Source organism: Mytilus californianus, unplaced genomic scaffold (assembly GCF_021869535.1).
Source record: "Mytilus californianus isolate M0D057914Y unplaced genomic scaffold, xbMytCali1.0.p SCAF_7, whole genome shotgun sequence".
In the NCBI taxonomy this organism is placed as follows: domain Eukaryota; kingdom Metazoa; phylum Mollusca; class Bivalvia; order Mytilida; family Mytilidae; genus Mytilus; species Mytilus californianus.
The window spans coordinates 17,439,830-17,460,666 of NW_026262723.1; the positions used below are offsets into that span (position 1 = coordinate 17,439,830).

Genomic DNA, 20,837 nt, shown 5'->3' on the forward strand with positions numbered 1-20,837 from the left:
TTTTTTGTGAGAGTTAACAAGTTTTTCATTTGGAAGCCGCATGATTAAATTTTGCGTATCAAATTCTATACCCAAAAAAGTGAGTAATGTAGTAGGCAAAGTAGTTTTGTCACTAGCAAGAGGTATATCTTTTTCAACGCATACCTCTTGGAACATCTTCAAAGTATTGCCAACTTTTGATGTTTGGTTGGACTCGACAAAAAGAAAATCATCTAAATAATGGAGGATATTATCATTTCCACTTTTTTGCTGTATTATCCAATGCAAAACTTTTGCAAATTTTCCCAAAGGGCACAACTAATTGAAGCCCCCATTGGGAGCATTTTATTAAGATAATATTCACTCTGAAATTTTATCCCCAACAAGTCAAAATCTTGTGGGGAAATAGGCAATAAGCGAAAAGCCGCCTTTACATCACACTGACTTAAACGGGCAAATGTTTTGTGTCTATTAATCAAATATGCTGCTTCGTCCACTGAACTGTACTGCACTGAACAATGATCTTTATCAATAAAATCATTGATTGAATTATTCTCAGGATAGGATAAATGTTGAATAAGTCTAAAATCCCCATCCTTTTTTGGCACTAGCCCCATTAGTGATACCTGAAGTGTGGGAAAAGTCGGGAATCTGAAAGGACCAGCAATGCGACCAAGTTTAACTATCTTCATTAATTTTTCTCTTAAAATGTTGGGTAGCTGTATTGCACTTTTTAAATTGGAACTTTCCCTTGGTTCCCTTAAACAAAAATATTTTAATGAAAAACCATATTTGAAACCAGATATAATTTCATGTGCTACATTTTTATGTGGGTAAAATTCTAAATAATTTTCCAAGACAGATACTTTAACAGGAGTATTTCCTAATGAATAAAAATTATTACTTTTTGTTACTTCTTCCTTGGGTCCGGTTATTACATTGGGCCTTTCTGCGTTTGCCACTGCATATTTCACATACATGTTTAAACCTACAACGAGGGAAGTAGGGACATTCATTACCATTATTATAGTATTTACAGGACATATTTGTACTACCACTAGTTACCTGTGATTGCTGATTTGTTCTTGTGTAAGTGTTTGAAAGTGTAGCTGCATTTGAATTATAATGAACACGATTTTGTGTATTCGGTCTATAACCCTGTGATTGGATTGACGTATTGTTTTGTACTGTGGGAGATGTGATGTGTCATAGACAATATTCACCGTGTATGTTTCCTCAAGATAAATTTGGATTCTTTTCTATTTTTAGTCTAAATTGCTCGTCATAGCTGGCCCAGTTTTCTGACTTCGTGGCAGCTAATCTTATATCGCGCATATTTTTTAACAATTCTTGTGCCCGAGTCCTGCATTTCTCAATGAAAACACTCATAAATACCATGAATGCTGAAGTCCATTCGTTTATGGACAAATCAATACCCAACGATCTTTTTTCAATGCAAATGTTTCCCCTTTTTTAATTTTAAATCGCCCTCGTCAACCTCCTCAAAAGAATATGTAGCTCAGTAAACTTTCCCTCCCAAATCTTTTCCTTAATTATAAAAGCCACTGTGTCATGAAGTCTAGCCTCTTGTGTCGGGGTGAAATCAATTGAATTATGTGCCATTTCAAAATTTGTGCGTGACGGATCGTGCATAAAAGGGGGGAATGCCCATGCATCCTCCTCCGACTCATTACCTGATAATATGTCAGCTTCTTCCTGTACGTGTGCCTCCACGTGTTCCACCTCCTGTCTTTTCTTGTCCATTTGTTTGCGTCCAACTCCGTCCTTCTTTTGAGTCATGTCTACGGTCCGAACTCCTTGTCCGTCTTTCCTGCTGGTCGTCTTCCTCTACTTTCCAATAGCCCTTGATGGCGATCCCCCGGCATTTCTTTTGTTTGGCATCTTTTAGTTTTAAACAATGAAACTATTTTTTGCAGCACCTGCTTCGTTGTCGACAACAGATTAACAAGTGCCAGATACGGGAATTCCAGAATTCAAATTCCACGTGAGAGCGACATCTATGGCGATGCCATATATGGCAATGAGCTAAACGCTGCAACACCCACACGAATATTTGATGGAATTAAACCAGATTATTGAAAATATAGAATTTTGATGATCTCTAATAGAATTCAAACCAAGCAGGTGTGCAACACTTACAACGAGCTTTACAAAAATAAGGAGATGATGTATGATTGCCAATGAGACAACTATCCACTAATGTTCAAATAAAATGAATGTAAGCAATTATAGGCAACTGTATAGTCGGCTATAAAAAGCCCGACATGAAAAATATGAAACAATTCAATTGAGAAAACTAACGGGCTAATTTATAACAAAACAATTAACGAAAAACAGATATGACAGACATGAACCAACGACAACCACTGAACTACAGGCTCCTGACTTGGGACAGGAATATAAAGAATGTGGCGGGGTTAAACATGTATATGAGCGCTCAACCCTCCCCATAACCTGGGACAGTGGTGTAACAGCACAATATAAGAACAAACTATCAAAATTAGTTAAAAAGGACTTAACTCATCAGATCGATACACAGCAGAAAAAACATCAAACATAAACACAGACCGGACGTGGCAGGGTATTTATTCATCCCTTATCCCTAACAGGAAAAAGGACACTAAGTACAGATCTGAGAGTACTCGCAGTGTTACTGACAGCTAGTTCAAAACCAATAACAACTAATAATAAAATCATGTATCTAAGATTGAAATATCAATCAGTACACACCCAACATCCAATGGATTTAGTATAAAAGACGTCATTAACAGTCAGGGAAAACATGTCCTTGTAAAACAAAAATGCCAAAATATAAAGGATCGACAGGTTGTAGTACCGTTAAAGACAAAACTATAAGTATGATTTTAATTTACTGATAACAAAATCAATATTTATACCAATAAAAACAATACTAGTATTCAAAGATCTAATTGCAGTGTTGAATTCGTAATCTTACAGAATAAGTTTATTTAAAGGATTGATAAGTTTACTCGGATCGTCTATAAATTTCCGGGCTCGTTAAACAACATCACCGTAAAATTTAGGATGTGCTACTCCGTCTGAAATAAGTCTTTTACAGTTACAAACAAACTTGCAAATCAAATCTTTGTATCTATGGAATAATGTAGTAAAGGTTTTAAGTAATTTGTGGTTATAACTAAAATCACAAAAATACTGAACTCCGAGGAAAATTCAAAAAGGAAAGTCCCTAATCAAATGGCAAAATCAAAAGCTCAAACACATCAAACGAATGGATAACAACTGTCATATTCCTGTACTTGGTACAGGCATTTTCTTATGTAGAAAATGGTGGATTGAACATAGTTTTATAGCTAGCTAAACCTCTCTCTTGCATGACTGTCGCATAGAATTCCGTTATATTGACAACAATCTGTGAACAAAAAAAAACAGACATAATAGGTAAAAATGTCAAAAATAGGGGTACAGCAGTCAACATTGTGCGTTAACAAGTCAATTTACTGACCGTGCGAGGCACATGTGGGTTGACGAGGTCATTAAACATCGCCGTAGCAGTAATTTCAATTTAAAAAAATGAATCGATAAAACTATGCCATTAGTTCAGTTCTGCCTATTTGGCTGATGGCACCCGCTAGGCTAATATTCCAATGGTAAATGATTGCAACGTTTAATTTTTCGTGTACTGGCCTGACTTAGAACAATACTACGTTGCTATAAAAATTTCTGTTGTACTTTTAGCCTCTACATTTTTGCCGCCGTTCTTGTGCTTTAATGTTTTTGTTCATAAAGAATCATCGGTGAATTTATCTATAGCAATATTGTTAAATAATGCATATTTGAAAAGGTATGATAATTACTGTACATTCATAAAATGATCAAACAGTTTCATTTAGGTTACATTTGTAAATTCACTTTATTAATCAAGCCGAGTTGTTTATGTAGACCTATCATATTTTCCCACTGGTACTTTGTATCATCGTTCTTCTTATAAATGCATGAAGCAGTTATCAAACCGTGACTATGTTTAATTTAATTGCGGTATGAATAAATTAACACAATTGCAGAATCACGATTTTCAAATTTTAGGAATCATGATCCATTCACAATGGAGATCTCATAAACAGAGGTTTGACAGTGAAATATGTGTAAAACGGAAAACGAATTGAAACACTTGTAAACATCAAATAATATTTTGATTTCAATTTTCAGCTATTTTGTAATAGTTAAACGCTGTGTTGTTGTTGTTTTTTTAAATGTTACAATTAGAAAAGGAATTATCCATACTGTGTTTTATGATATCATAAGGTAGTATTTTAATCTTTAATTGAAATGCCTCTAACACATCAACATTCAGGTATTTTTTTCTCTTGTTGAACATGTGAAAAAATGAAGTAGTTCGTGGACGACCAATACCTTTTAAAAACTTAATGTTTTCTGAAGAGTCATGGATTGAATAAATAAACCGGCAAATTTTAGTAGTCTATGAATTTGCTCATAGTAAATAATATAAAAACATCTCAAAGTTCCTACCTCATCATTTTTATAACATCGTGATGAAAATCTTTTTTTCCCAATTTTCAACTATTTGCATTTTTTGCAATACTTAAAAGCAAAATACGCTCTAATCCAGATTTTACCCTGTTCTTTAATTTATGTTCAAGAATAGATTTTCCATGTAAATTAAACATATGCATTCAAAATATGAAATTACTTGTTCAGTCTTGTTGTTACCCAAATGTATAATGTTTCGAAAAGTATGAAAATCAATAATTGTGTTCAATATTAGATTTCCGTTTGCAAACTCGTGTTAAAATAAGCTTCACCAGGCACACCCGAGAGAAAAGAATAAAAAGACCAAATATATAATGTTGATAACACAAATTTAATTTCTTTGTTTTATGTCTCACATCTGGCACCAAAGTCAGATAACAGTACAATTTATGTCATCAAGACTGTTTAACGTTGTCCAATATATTATTTTTAATCGAGTACTTGTCATATAACCCAGTCAACTACAATATTAAATAAGGATGGTGATAGGAGGTGTCCTGGTTTTATTCCAGTTGCTGGGAATGGTTCGATGAAGTTGGACTCGTCTATCACTTGTACCTTTACATCTTCTTACAGAGCCTGGATCATGTTCGATATTTTAATAAGAAGACCGAAGTGTGATACCTCATTCCGTCTCTGTTGACACTGTAAATGGCGCTCATTTTGTCTAAAATGTTGATGTAAAGTGAAGATTGTCATTCAAAAGAGTGCGTCTCGTAAAATTTGTTGATACTGTACAGTATTATACGGCTGTGAACTGTTTGTCGTGAGAAGTATGATTTTCTCCTGTTGTTCAGAAGTAGTTAGGTCAACTCTCTTCGCCTATCCCACTATGATCGTATACGTTATATGTTCTATATCTTTTTTATCAGTTTAAATAGTTTTTCAATATTTTTCTCTCCTGCTTCCATGTCTTCTGATGATATTTAATCTATTTCTGCTGTTTTTCCATTCTTAATGGATTTAATTGACTTTATACCGTCTGTTCTGGTTTTAAGATCTTTCCATTGAGCTACAAATAATCATTTATCTGGTTTTTGGCATTTTAAGATTCATTCCATCTTTCATTTATACCATCTAAAACCCACTGATTGTACCTAAAACTTTCCCTTTTTATCCTTCACATGGTTTGCGATATTGTTTCGTCTTATGCTCAGGGGCATTGTGATGTTATATAGAGTTTTGATATACCTCTGTGGGCTGCTATGCTTCGTTTCTAGATGTAAAAAAATATTCTCTGCAGCATTATTTATTCTTGATGTTTTTTATTTGCTTCGTTATTTTATGATTTTTTATAGCTTTGTTGACAATATCTTTTCATTAACTTTTTTCTACGATTTAAACCCAGGTCGTTTGTGGCATCCATTCTTTAGTTTTGCTTGTCTTTCTATCTCCCATTTCTTTACAAAAATTCCCTCATTTTCCCATTATGGGTTAACATGTAATTCATTTGCAGTGTAAGGGAGCTCGTCAAAGTTTTCTAAAGCGTATATCAAAAGGTTATATCAGGGGTTAATACCGGATTTTTTAAAGGAAGGGGGTAGTAATTTCCAGAAAACGGAATATATTCCGGCGAGCAGAGCGAGGCAAACAAAAATCAATATATATATTGATAGAATAAATGTTTTGGTTTTAGTGTTCCTAATAAAGGATAAATCGGAAGAGTGATTCGAATGCATGAAATTTATAAGTATTATTTTCATTTACTAACACTGGGTCTATACCGCTGCTGGTAAAATGTTATTCTGTGAGGGAATCATCAGTTCAGTAGTCAGCGCTTCGGAACTGACATGATTAAAACACTCCTTTCTAAAATTCTTCGTTTTTGAATTAAGAAATTTTATAGAAACTAAGGTTTCAACTCCTTAAGGCAAACTTCTTTTTTTCTTAAATTATTTTTTTTTTTCATAATTCATTACTTTTAATACTTCTAAACTATTGTTGAGAATACTGGTATACTGAGTATTGTGGCTTCTAAATTCTGTTTTTTAAACTCATGAACCGGCATTTCAATCAATTCTTATGCTACCTCAGGAAGGATGTTTTACAAATTTTCTGAGCTACATAAGTCTATGGTTACTGAATCTTTTATAGGCAAAAATAAGGAGTTAAAATTATATTTATTCTTTTTCTTTAAAAGAGGGGCGAAAGGTACAAAAGGGACATTCAAACTCATAAGTCGAAAATAAACTGACAACGCCATGACTAAAAGGAAAAAGACAAACAGACAAACAACAGTACACATCACCTATAAGAGGAAAACAACGGAACAACAGAAACACTGAACTACAACAAAAGCAAACGCCAACATACATAAAAACGGACTGTCTGATAACAACTGCCATCTTCCTGACAGGTACAGGACATTTAAAGAAAAAATGGTGGAACTTGGTTTTATGGCTAGCCAAACCTCCCGCTTATATGGCAATGTTAAAAATACCGCTAAAATGACAAAACAGGAATACAGTACAAACAAACACTCAGCAAAGAGAAATACATGAATAAATAATATAATAGTACATTACAACATGTAAACCGCAGAATAATAACGGACACCTCCCATGAATTTACGACAGCACACTAGGACTTCATACTGTTAAATATATCTTTCTGTTTATTTGTCCATTCACCGGCTGTCTTGATACTTTTACGTTGTACCGTTTGTTTCCTTGCTTCAGGATTTGTATTGCATTGCTAATATTGCAAGTTTGATATCTTCCCCTTTTACATCAGCATAAAATTTTAATATTCTTAATTATTTAAATTCAAAACTCACCGTTAACGTTTATTGTAACAATATGGAACTTGTCATGGTTAGCGATAATAAACTAGGTGCATGGATTCGCTATGACTAAACACTAATAATGGCATCTAATTTTATAACCTATTTATGATTGTCATCAGGTGTGTTCCGGATCCACCCGGATTTGTTTTTTATTAAATGCTAAATTTATTTCAACACAATTATTCCTAATAGGTGTCCTTTGACGATTTACGTCACTTAATATTCGTGAAAATGTTATTTTGTCGATCTTTATTTGCTTCTTACAGTTTTTCCGTATTTATAGTTTGTTCAATGTAATGTTCAAAGATCATGAAGATGGTAAAATTAGGTAAAAATGTCAATAAAAAAAATGCAGTCAATTGACAGTTTTGGTCATACTGACTTCTTTTTAAGTCTCGTAGATCTTGTCCTGATGATTATGTTTACCTTTAAAACTGAGGGAATCTAATGAACGACCGGGTTCTTCGACAGGGTTGCCCTCTACGGCTATGCATGAATCACTAGCCATGCGAATCCTTATTCAACCTAAGTGTCACAATCGGGACTATGACACAATCATTAAAATTTCAAATCATACAACGATCCTGGTATCTAAGTATCTGCGACCACGAAAACATTACCGCTAGTGAGTTTAAACACAGACATGATATAGGTCTACCAATTCATGATGTTATGATTTTAGAAGACTAACCGGTTTAAACTGTCGACAATCTTGACGACCCGGCCACATGTATATATAGTTCTTTATTATGCTTTCTGTAAAGTTTAGGTATCCAGTATAATGGAGAGGGATATTTTTCATACTTTCTTAAAAAATAATTAGAAACACATATAGGTATAAATTGTCATATGAGTGCAATAACTCCTAGAACAAATCGATTCACGAATTCGGTTCATCAATATCAACATATGGAGAAGTGGTATGATTTGCAATGAGACAACTATCTACAAGAGTTCCAATGACGTTGATAAAATCAATCATATGTCACCGTATGGCCTTCAATAACGAGAATAACTCATAACATATCGTCAGCTATGAAAGGCCTCAACATGAAAAAAATGTATCATAGCAATCGAAAAAAACTAACGGCCTAATCTATGCAATATAATATACGAAAAACAAAAATGACAGACATGAATCGACGACAACTACTCAATTAAGGGCTCGCGACTTGAGAACGGTAAATAAAGAATGTGGCGGGGTTAAACATATTTGAGAGTGCTCAACATTTACATGGGACAGCGGTGTTACAGCACAAAATAAGAAAAACAAAACTGTAAATATAATTTGCAAATGCTTTAAGTCAATAGATAAATACGAAGCCCAAGCAAATCAACTGACTTAAAAACAATGGTCAAAGAACCGATATAAGAGTACTCGCAGTTACTGAAAGCTAGCTCAAAGCCTAATATAACTTAAAGATCAATCATGCTTTCTCAGACGAAAGCATCAATGAGTATACAGCCAAAGAGTAGTGTAAAAACGTCATAAACAGTCTGAAAAATGCACTGACCTTGTGCAATGCTAAAATGTGAGTAAACGGTATCGACAGGATGTAGGATCATAAGTTCTCATTACTTTACATATGTAACAATATATTTTTAGTTACTTTTTTATTTATCAAAACAAAATTAATGTTAGTACCAATAAACAATAGTTAAAGATATATTTTGAATACTACTGTGTTAAAAAGATAAACTTTAAAAATAAAGGCTCAATTAGCTTACATGGATCGTATCTAAATTTACCGGCTTTATTAACGACATATCTGTAAACATAATGATATGATATCTCGTTTTAATAAGAATGATACAGGAACAGCTAAACTTTCTAACCTTTAAGTTAATTTGTGAAAACGAAATGTAGAAGAATTTATAATTTCATTAAGGACTTCCGTATAGTATTAACATCACATTACAACAACTTTGTTGGCTGCCCTGTCGACCAGTACCAACACCTACCTCTTTGAATATTTGAATTTTGTTTATAATCTTAGATATAGGCGTATTACTTACTCTTTTATTAATTTCTTAAGTTGTTTCGAAAATCGATATGCATTTACCCACATATTCAGACAAGCCTGGTATCTTAAACGAGTTTTTACAGTCGACCTTCGATAAATTGCAGTCGAAAGGACCCGACATTACTATTCGACTACTGTGCAAGTTACACAATTGGACCACAAGATACAATTAAGCATTATCCTGTGAAGGTAACATAAAAGCGCACGTGTAAAATGATCCATCCAATACGCATGAGTGAGATAATGCAGAGTGGTATCAAAATAAAATGGTTGTCTCATTGATGTATATGTAATTACCGTTGAAACCACGGACATCTTATCATAGATAAAAATAACACTTTGTGAATAGAGTGCGTCATAAGCGATTTTCTACATAAATCTTCACCCGGAAAACATTTGAAGCCATGGATGTGTTAATACTATAAGTGTACGATCTTGGTGAAACCTATTTCTATCAAGACTCGCGCAAGTACGATGCGTAGGAACGTACTTCCTGAAAATCTGGATCAGGAACGCTCCGTAGGAATGTTTGTCTTGAAAATCAGGATCCGGTATACTCAGTAGGAACGTTCTCATTGAAAAAATTGCTACGGTACGCTTCGTGGGAACGTTCTTCCTTGAAAATATTGATCAGCTACGCTCAGTAGGAACGTTCTTCTTGAAAATATTGATCAGCTACGCTCCGTAGGAACGTTCTTCTTGAAAATATTGATCAGCTACGCTCCGTAGGAACGTTCTTCCTTGAAAATATTGATCAGCTACGCTCCGTAGGAACGTTCTTCCTTGAAAATATTGATCAGCTACGTTACCACCCTTTTCCTGCTCTGTATTTAACGAATCTATGAATTTTCAATAGGAAAACTGTGCAAACATTCATATTGGTAAATTGATATATTGGTACGACGAGAAAGCAAAGTAAATGAAAAAATAAAACAAATAAACAAACTATCCATAGATTACATCTCTTAACCCACCCTTTCAACCCGCTCAATATTTTGTGATAACTGTTCATTTTTCCAGTGGTATTTCTGTCTTCATATGCATGTTCAAATAATTGTGAGGTAACATATTCTATTTTAACACCGTTGGTGTTAGAATGAATTAAAACAATTGAAGAACTCTTCTTTGCAAATAGTAAGAATTTTAGCATACTCTTTATCGGGTTTTATTTACACAGAGATTTGACATTACTGACAAAACCTTCAACGACTTAACACATTCGCAAAACAAGGCTTTAAAAACAAGTATGCGACTTACATAGAAGTTTATTTTTAGATGTTTTCGTCGATGATAAAATTCATTAATGAAAGCTCATTTAGACTGAAAAAAGCTCATTTAATGTTAACCGACAAAACGCATGATGCACTCTTCTATATTAGATCCATTTGTTACATCTGGTGATACGTTTATTTGTCAATCGCCAATGGCAGTCAGCAGGGTTTAAAAACATCAGTTGTTCGACCTGTTAGTCAAATGCGCTTTGTTAAAATATACTTTAATGGTTTACTTTTATAAATTTTGACTTGGATGGAGAGTTGTCTCATTGGCACTCATACCACATCTTCTTATATCTATTTTTAATTTTTAGTCTTTTGGAAATGTTGTTTGTGCTGTATTTAGACCCCTCTACCCAGAAATTTATTTTGCATGCACACATAGAAAAATTGCGGTTTTTATCCAACGCAATCATAGGTTTGAACGTTGTTTTCAATATTGACTTGTATATATGTATTGTTTATATATATGAAACACTTACCCCAGCTTTTGAGGAGAAAAAATATCAGTCATAATTTTCACACTTTTATTTGAAAAAATAGAACTAGTTTAATGTTTCTGTTTCTCAATACCGAAAAATAGACATGTAAAAATATAGTAAACAAGAAATGCCAATTTTATAGCATAAGCCATCTCAATGCCATTATGTGACAATGATTTAACATTTGTTTTATGATTCCACTTTGTTATAATTTGTATAGTAATCAGTTTTGAATGCTTATCACCTAATATTGTCATAAATCTAAACATTTTTTGAAAAGTCGTTTCTTTACAATTTAGAAAAAGGAATTCTCTGAATCAGAAAATAGTTTGGATTACTGTATAATCAGAAGTACAGATATGTAAAGTACAAAGTACCATGCAAAATCACTCAAATATACATATATTACATTTGCCCAATACCGCATATAAATACATTAATCTAATTACATGTGGAGCAGGATCTGCTTATCCTTCAGGAACACATGAGATCACTCCTGGTTTTTTTGGTGGTGTTCGTTTTTGTCGGTCTTTAGTTTCTACGTTCTATTTTGTATACTCATCTGTTGATTGTGTTTTGGTTGTTTTTTGTGTTTACCATTAGCCATGGCGTTGTCAGTTCATTCAAAACTTTTGACTTTGATTGTCTCTTTGGTGTCTTTCGCTCTTTCTTCTAACAAAATGGAATTTGATTTTGATGGCAGACCTCTGATTGATTTTGTTAGATGTTTTCGAAACTGTTATAAATTGGAAAATGTTTCTAGCCTTAAGACATTATCAAACTCATAAACCATAATTAACTTAAGAATACGTGAAGTATCTATCCTTACAATAAGAACCGAATATCAAAGTTCTAAATAAAATATGACGTTTTTAGGACAAACGTTATAATTCGACTATATGTACATGTTAATAGCCAAATCAATATTTGATTCGTTGAGACTATCCCACGTGACATTGAACAAAACTTCCTATTCCCCTCTGAACATCGGGACTTCCTCGTGCGACGTTACACGCGGTTAATGTACATAACGTTTTGAACGTCACTATCATACATAAAATTATTTCAGACGTTAAAACAAAAAGAACTAATAATTATAACGTTTGATCTTTCATGTTTATTAATGTTAATGTCGTTTTTAGTTATAAAACAAGCGGATAAGAAAAAAATGTATGTACATTAATATTGTATATTCATGTAGTAAACAAAGTATAGGCAGTGGAATACAACATTCATTTCCATTTGCTTTTAGGAGATATGAAGATTTGTTCATTTACTCACTATTCATACCCCAACTTTCAAAATTCTGTAAACAGAAAGTATATGAGCAAAGAATGAAATATTACAACAAACAACACTAAAAACAATAGCAAACGCAACATGTACTGATTGGTACTTTCTTGTGGAAAACATGATTTATTTATTAGCTGTTTTTGGCTTTGAACTAGTTTTCGGTAACTGCGAGTATTCTTAGAACGGGACTTGTCTTTATGTATGCTTCAGTTGTTGTTATTTTTTACTGCGGGCCAATCTTAAGAGATTTTCAATGTGTTTACAAGTTGTTCTTATGTTGTGCTGTTACACCACTGTATCTGGTTATGGGAGTGTTGAGCGTTCACAAACAATTCAACCCCGCCACATTATATATGTGCCTGGCAGATGTCCTGGGACTGTGGTTCTGTGGTTGTTGATGGCTGCTGTCTGTTCTATCTGTACATTGTTTATTGTTCGGGTTTGTAGCGAAAGTGTGGCAACTATGTGAAGGATAGATGCACAAAGAAACAAAGGTATAGCAGTTTGTTTCCCCCACGGCTAATAGTTCGAAACAGTTTGTTCAGCTGCACTACACGGCCAATAGTTCGAGACATATTACCTAGCAGCACCAGACGGCCAATAGTTCAAAACAGATTATCTAGCACCACCACACGTCCAAAAGTTCGAAACTGATTGTCTAGCAGCACCACACGGCCGATAGTTTGAAACAAAGTGTATCAAACGAGGCCTGTTATTTAATGGTTGTCGTTGGTTGCTCTCTGTCATAATTGTACTGCATTTGTCATATGTTCTTAAAACAGGCCGTTTGGTTTTTTTTTTGCCTGAATTGTGCTACATTTTGTCATGTCGTGGCTTTTCATATCTGACTAAACGATATGTTTTTTTCTCATTGTTTACAACCGTACAGTGACCTATAGCTGTTAACATCCATTTCGTTTGAATTCTGTTGGAAAGGTGTCTCATTAGCAATCATATCACATCTTCTTATTTTCAGTTGATGATAACTTTGGAAATCTGGAAAAGTTCTTACTCAACTGGTTACACAAGTTACATGGCTCATTGCAAGTAAACGTTTGTCGATAATTCCCATTCGATTATCGAAGGTGATGGTGGCTACGATAAGAGGAATATGTCTTACCATCCGAAATCAAAATATGACAGAATGTTCTACCACAAATTGTATAACTAAAGAAACTGTAAAATTTCGTTTTTGAATAGCAAACAATACAACGTTTGAGAGCATAAAAGCCAAAATGTTTGAATATTGCCAGCATAATTTCATTCAGTAGGGCAGATGAATTCTCGTACAGTATATTTGGCTGTAGTATTTTTTTATTGTTATATTTTTTTGGCGCCTTACATAAACGTGAGAAACTAAACATATTAAAACAAAATAGAAAAGATAGGAAGATTTATCATACATTAAATATTTTGAGTAATAATTGAAATTGAAGAGTAAAATACACCCATCTATAATTTAATGAGAAAAAGTACAAATTGTAATTAATTTTCCTATATATTTCGCAGGTTAAAACAAAATTGATATTGTGAAATTTAAATGATTCATCTTATTTTATTCACAGATCAATTGATTATTGTAACAACACTTAATTAATAAAATGTTCACTTTGATCTACCATCATTTCTTACGTAAAAATGTTGCAATTGATATTATTCGATTAATTCTTTCGACTTCCTATCATGAGTGTTTTCCTTACATGATTTTCTATTTGTACTATGTTATGAGTCAAAATAATATTCATTCTACATTAAAAAAAACTAATAAAACAATGTATTCAGTTCTGCCAAAGTATAAAAAAAATATATACTGTCACAAAGTTCCAAAATTTGAAAAAGAAAACTACTACATCTTTAAAACCACCAAAATATCTCTTTATAAAAAAAACCCGATTTACGGTAGCTGCTAGTATATAAAATTAATTAAACATAGTTTATTATTCTTAGTCATTTTGGTCTCTGGTGATAAAGTTGTGCCATTGGCAATCATAGCACATCTTCTTATTTTCATATTAAAGAATACTTGCAAGAAATTTTGATTCGATCCGGGTAAACTTATCAATCCTGTAAATAAATTCATTCTAAAAGGTTTAAATTAGATATTCAAATACTATTATATTGGTTTAATTATTGATGTTGTTATCAGTAAATTAAACCTAAATACTAAATACTGTTAATGACGTCTTTACACAAAATCCATTGGATTTTGGATGTGTACTGATTCATATTTTAGTCTTAGATACATGATTTTTATTAGTTGTTATACGCTTTGATCTAGCTGTCAGTAGTTGCAAGTACTCTCAGATCTGTACTTTGTGTTTTTTGTTGTTGTGAGGGATATATAAATACTCTGCCAAGTCCGTTCTGTGATTTTTTGTTAGATTCTGTTAGTTGTTTTTCTGCTTTGTATCCATCTGACGAGTTAAGCCCTTTTCAACTGATTGTTTAGTTTGTTCTTATGTTGTATTGTTACACCATTGTCCCGGGTTAGGGAGAGGGTTTGCGCCTTTAAACATTTTTCACCCCGCAACATTCTTTCTGTGCCTGTAGTCAGGAGCCTTTAGTTCATTGGTTGGCGTTGCTTTATGTCTGTCATATTTTGTTTTCGTAAAGTGTTTTGTTTTAAATTAGGTCGTAAGTTTTTTCTCAATTGAATTGTTTGATATTTTTCATGTCGGGGCCTTTTATAGCGTACCACACGGTATGGATTTTTCTCATTGCTGAAGGTCATACGGTTGCCTATAATTGCTTACATCCACATCAATTGAACTTTTGTGGATAGTTGTCTCATTGGCAATCATACCACATCTCCTTATTTTTATATAAATATATACAAAGATGTAGAAGTAGAAGAGCAATAACTCTTTAATCTTTCTTTTATTCCTTTAGCTGCCTGTGTTTTTGTTAAAGGAGATCTTTATCCGAAGAACAGAGTATGTACAGACAAAGCTTCCCCTGTGACTCCCTAAAGAAGCCGATCACTCCTACGGATACTCCTTTGTTTTATCTTGGCTATGTTTTTTCAGATATACGGTATGTGTTTTTCTCATAATTTTTTTGCCTATAATTACTTACGGTGACCTATAGTTGTTAATTTCTGTGTCATTTGGTCTCTTGTGGAGAGTTGTCTCATTGGCAATCATACCACATCTTCTTTTTTTATATTTACATTCACTTCATTTTAACTTTGGTGAATATTTGCCTCATTTCTCTTTATTTTTATATTGCAGCTACTGGTTTAAGCTCAATAAACTTAATAGTTTACACAAATTAGATGTGTAAATTACCTTTATGTTAGTTTTCTTCTTTTTTTTTGTTAAAACATGTACAAAATTCTTGCAATACATTATATTCTTATAACAATTCCATAATTAATGTGGAAAGTTTCATAATGTGAAAAGGTTAATTTTTACCTGAAATCTAAGTTTTGAAAGTTAAGAATGTTTTGATCATGAAGCAAATAATAAAGAGTATCATGATAATAACAGAAATTTTTCCACACATTCCAAATTTTGGAAATAATTTGAACAATCGCGTTGAGTGGACTGATGAATATGTGCCAGATCTACTCCTGGTTTCAATGTCCACGAGGAAGTCAATGGAGTCTAAAACTGGACCTGAACGGTTTCCTTCTTCGGCAGATTGAAACGATGCTTGGACCTTTTCAATTTTGTTTCTTGGCGAGGGCAATGATCTTTTACTAAACGGAGTTTTCAATACATTGGTATGTGGATTGTTAATAGTAGGTAAACTGTTTGATTTAACCTTCTGGTATGTCACGTGACAGCTACATTTAAACACTCCACACGACTGGTTAGGTTGGTGATCTTTTTCATTATGTTCTGGAAAAAGATGTAAAAGAATAACTCCTCGTGAAATAATTGGAAATATTAACATTAAGGAGACAATCAGCAAAATACAAAAAAATACGAAAAAAAGAGAGCGTTTCTTTTTTTTTTTTTTGGGGGGGGGGGCTTCTTAATTTTGTTTTGAGTGTCTTGGAAAATGATGGTTTAAAGGTTAAATAATACTTTAGAACTGGATACTGCTTGATATAAACTCTCGATATTAAATATTAATTATAGTTATTATAAAATTGATAATAAAAATAAAATTAAACTCGAGTTATTCTGTTTCAATAATACGAATAATAAATGAGCTTTGGTGAGTTTATTAGTATCAATAAAAATGAAATGACGAGTATTGCTATTGATAAATATAAAAATCATTATTTTCGGTAACTGTTCTTTTGTGTGGTCATTTTTTATTGTTCCGCGTAATAAGCTGAAAGACCTAAATTTTTAAATTGTTATGAGGTTTTGTCAATTATGACTACCTTTGTGTTGCTACATAAATGCAAATGTTCACCCTTTCTTAATTTGCTCGTCCACGATCGACCCAAATAAGGATAATACAGAAAATATCGCGATAACCACAAGGTTATAAACCGTTTTTATGGAGATCGGATAAAGCGTAATAGCCTTTACTAGTCAGCTTTGCCCTTACGAACAGCTAATAGAAATTTCACACTTTTCATTTAAAAATCAATCATAGTTTTTTTTTTCCAAACATAAATTTCTGAAAATGATTACCCGGCATCATGCAGTGGTAAAAACGTTTACTAAACATTGCATGACGAGTTCGTTGACCGTTATGGAATATCTGTTTCACAGATGACGACGAATATGTTCCAATTATCGTAACCACAATCCCGTGATACTTTCTTTGAATATGACTTACTGAATTAGACTAATCATCGAGTTGTACTTATATGAGCAACACGACGGGTGCCACATGTTTAACATGATCTATTTACCCTTCCGGAGGACGTAAGATCCCCCCGTATTTTGGTGGGGTTCGTGTTCCTCGGTCTTTTCTATGATGTGTTTTGTGTACTGTTATTTGTCTTTTGGTAGTTTTTCGTATTTTGCCATGGCATTGTCAGTTCCTTTTCGACGAATTAGTTTGACTGGCCATTTGATATCCTCCGCCTCTCCTTTTCAAGAATATTTATCACAAACCGTATTCTTGGGTTATCTTACTACATAAGGTGTTTGTCAATGTCGTCAAAAAAGTCATAATACACAAACTTTTAGAGGTAAATTTACTACTGATTCTTAATATTGAATATAGTTAAAATTAGTTTACCTGAATGTATATTGCATTCTTTCGGCGAATCTTCATTGCAGTTTCTGGAGTTTTGTCTCGACACAAAAATCTTGCACTTGTCGAAGGTACCCTACATAGTAAAATAGAATTTAGTAGAAACTGATTCGATAGAGTTAACAGGTTACGATTTTTATACTATTTTATCATGGCTTTGAACTCATGTGAAGTAGAAATCAAACACAATCTTCTCAAAGACAAATTGATTGATAAATTGTTTGATGGTCACAATTAGCACTTTTGACCAAACGCATCTGCCACGTGTGGGGTTCGAACTCACAACTTCGGTGTTAACAAGCTAGAGATGATAAGTTTCTTAAATTATTCGTCACCAAGGCCACAAAGACAAAAAGACAAAACCTATTAAAGTTCTTTAATTTCATTTTCAGACATATTGTTGTTGTTCTGTCACCCAGGAAATCATTTTCAATGTGTGCTTGCATCTCATATATCCTAGTGAACTTGGGATTAAGTATTATACCGAAACAAAAATGTCTGCTTCATATCTTGATCTTTCCAAGTAAAAGATGGGCAACTGCAAACTAGAATGAATTCAAACTTGATGACAACTATCCAATTGTCAACTTTCCATTTCTCAGCAGTAACATACCTTCTGTCGTATCATTTGTTGTTTACATATACCAATTGATACGTTTTGCAAATGCAGGTTCACACTATCAGGCTTCATTAGCGTGCTCATTGAAAAAAAAATGAGGAAGACCGGCTGAAATCGACCCTATAATAGTTTTATGGTCACCAACACAAAGTAGTTGACGGAAACAATATGCCTCTATCTCAACTCATTGCCGACATATTTTCTTTTAGATCTTTAGATACCAGATGTTTTAAATTGTGACATTTTGACTGATTATGGATTCGGATGGCGGGTACTGCATGCATATCAGGATATGCTGAACCTGTCGACGCACCCTGTCTTGCTCCTTTTGAAAGTTCATACGATTCCCTTAGTTTTTGTTGGTCACATTGAGTTGTTTTCTTAATCGATTTATGAGATTTGGAAATCGGTTAACTACTGTTGCGTTAATTCACTAAAGAATCTTGCCTCCTGACATCCTAGGTTATCTCCCTTACATGTCAATCTTTTTTTTTTGTAAAAATAAAATTGTCTGAATAGGCAAAAGCCGCGATTTGTTCATGCGGTTGGTAGTTGGTACACTCCTTATTGATAATATGAAAAATGCATGAACAATAAAGGCAACAGTAGTATACCGCTGTTCGAACAATTAGCCCAGTTCAGTTTAACTAAGCTAAGCACTACAACATGTTCTGTCTAAATGATAGTCATGTAGGAAGATAGATGATATAATTTAGATACCTTAAAATAGGTCTAAGGATTTTTTTTAATGAAATGGCAGTTTTGAATTGAACCGATCTATCAATATTCAATTATATTAAGTCACACATGAAATTTTCAGAACTCAGAGCGACAAAGACAGTAGTGTTGCGTTCAATTTAGATCTGGTCAACTTTTTTCAGTACTAACGTAAACTCTCATCATAGATACTGTAGATAAACGTTTCTTACCTGTTAACAACTTCAATTGTTTATGATTATATATTCGAGATGATATTGATGATTTTTTATTCAACATCTAAATGACTGTTAAGGACAAAAAATAATTGACAGATAGTAGTTAAATTAAAATAATACGAAACAAATTAAACAAATGAATAAATACGTATTTCTAAGTTAACGGCCAACATTAGTAAGAGTGCAAAGATGTATCTTATTGTAAATGTATTTTGTAAAATGCCTGAAAACTTTAGACATATTCTAAAATCCTTGTATGATTCGGGCATTTTACATATTGACTAATTTTTGCAGACATTTTACAAAATGCCTGAAACGATTTTATAGAATGAAATATTCACAAAAAATAAGAACTTAAAATTATCGAATAACAAAGCAGTTTTATCTATGATAATTACGGAATTTTAAAGCTTGCATTTTAAGATTTAATAATTAAATATAAATGCTACTGAATTATTTATAATTCTCACAAGCACCAAATGTAACACTTATTTGTTATTTCATATAATTATTGGATGGCAGGATCTGTTACACATTTGTGCTGATGTTTTTGAAAATACATCGTTTGTCGCAAAATCTGGTCCTGACACTTCAAACCCGGACCATCACACATTCAGCTTTGTGAATACTTTTTCTGATAAAAAAAACCTAACGTTCGACCAACATTGGGATTCGCAAAATGCAAACACATGAATATCTTCTTTTGCATATGTTACTATCAGATTCAAAGTCATATTAGCATGATTAGGTTGACTGACAACTTTTTGCTTATCAGAGCATCTAACAGACTATAGCAGATATCCATAACAGCTAAAGACGCTTATCCTGTCGATGCACCTTTATTTGTCTCTCCTTGTTCGATCTTCGAGATTTTAACAACGGACAACTACTGTATCATTTATTCATTAGACCCAAGTATTCCCCTGAGTCATTATAGTTGAAGATACTAATATCTTTGCATCACAACCAAACACGGCCTTATATGGTGAAAACCATGTTATGTAAAGAGGGGAATCCAATTGGCTGTGTAGAATGTACAATTCGAGGTAACTTTTCTGTCCCTAGCTATCCATCATACCTTCATTTCAAGAGGCAGTCAAAATTTCTGTCCTTTATCTTGGTCAATCCATTGCAGAACTTTCCTCTTTTATTTATCATTAATTTGTTCTCGTCTTAGATATGCATGAAATTTTTGCTACTGAACGCGAACAAACAACCATTAGTCAATAAAACAACATGCTTTTTTTTTCTGTGCTATATATTTAACCCTTTTGTTTTGAATCTACATTTTCTTAAATTTACTGTGTAAACTTTGTTCAATTATAAGAACAATGTGTCCTTCTGTCATAATGACAAGAAGATCATCAAATTATCTGAAATACAGAGTGGGTACATACTTAACACAGTTTTATTTAATAGAATACAAACTTTCCTAGCTTTACAAAATGCCTTAATTTAGAAAATATCTATATTGTTTTTGGGGTGTGTTTATTTCGTCCTGAAAATTCAACAATGGATTCCATATGATGCAAATATAGACTTTTTAGAGTACAGGATTTTATATGCAAATTGAATTCCAAAATAAATGCCATTCATTGTAATATATAATTATATAATGGCAAACATTGTTTACTCACCTTATCAACGACGCCCAAACGCCGATATTCTGTTTTCATTTTTTCCAGTCGAACTCCATAAATAAGCTTTTACACATATAAATTATTTCCAGCTT

At 33.1% G+C, this 20,837-nt stretch overlaps 1 long non-coding RNA gene across 1 annotated transcript; it reads right to left on the minus strand.

The window, feature by feature from the left end:
* Window positions 1-15,773: 15,773 nt before the first annotated feature.
* Window positions 15,774-20,837, minus strand: LOC127709315 (uncharacterized). The gene is made up of 3 exons (XR_007985587.1): window positions 20,743-20,837; window positions 17,537-17,627; window positions 15,774-16,230 (listed from the first exon to the last, which is right to left on the minus strand). It is a non-coding gene; the product is annotated as an uncharacterized LOC127709315 (long non-coding RNA).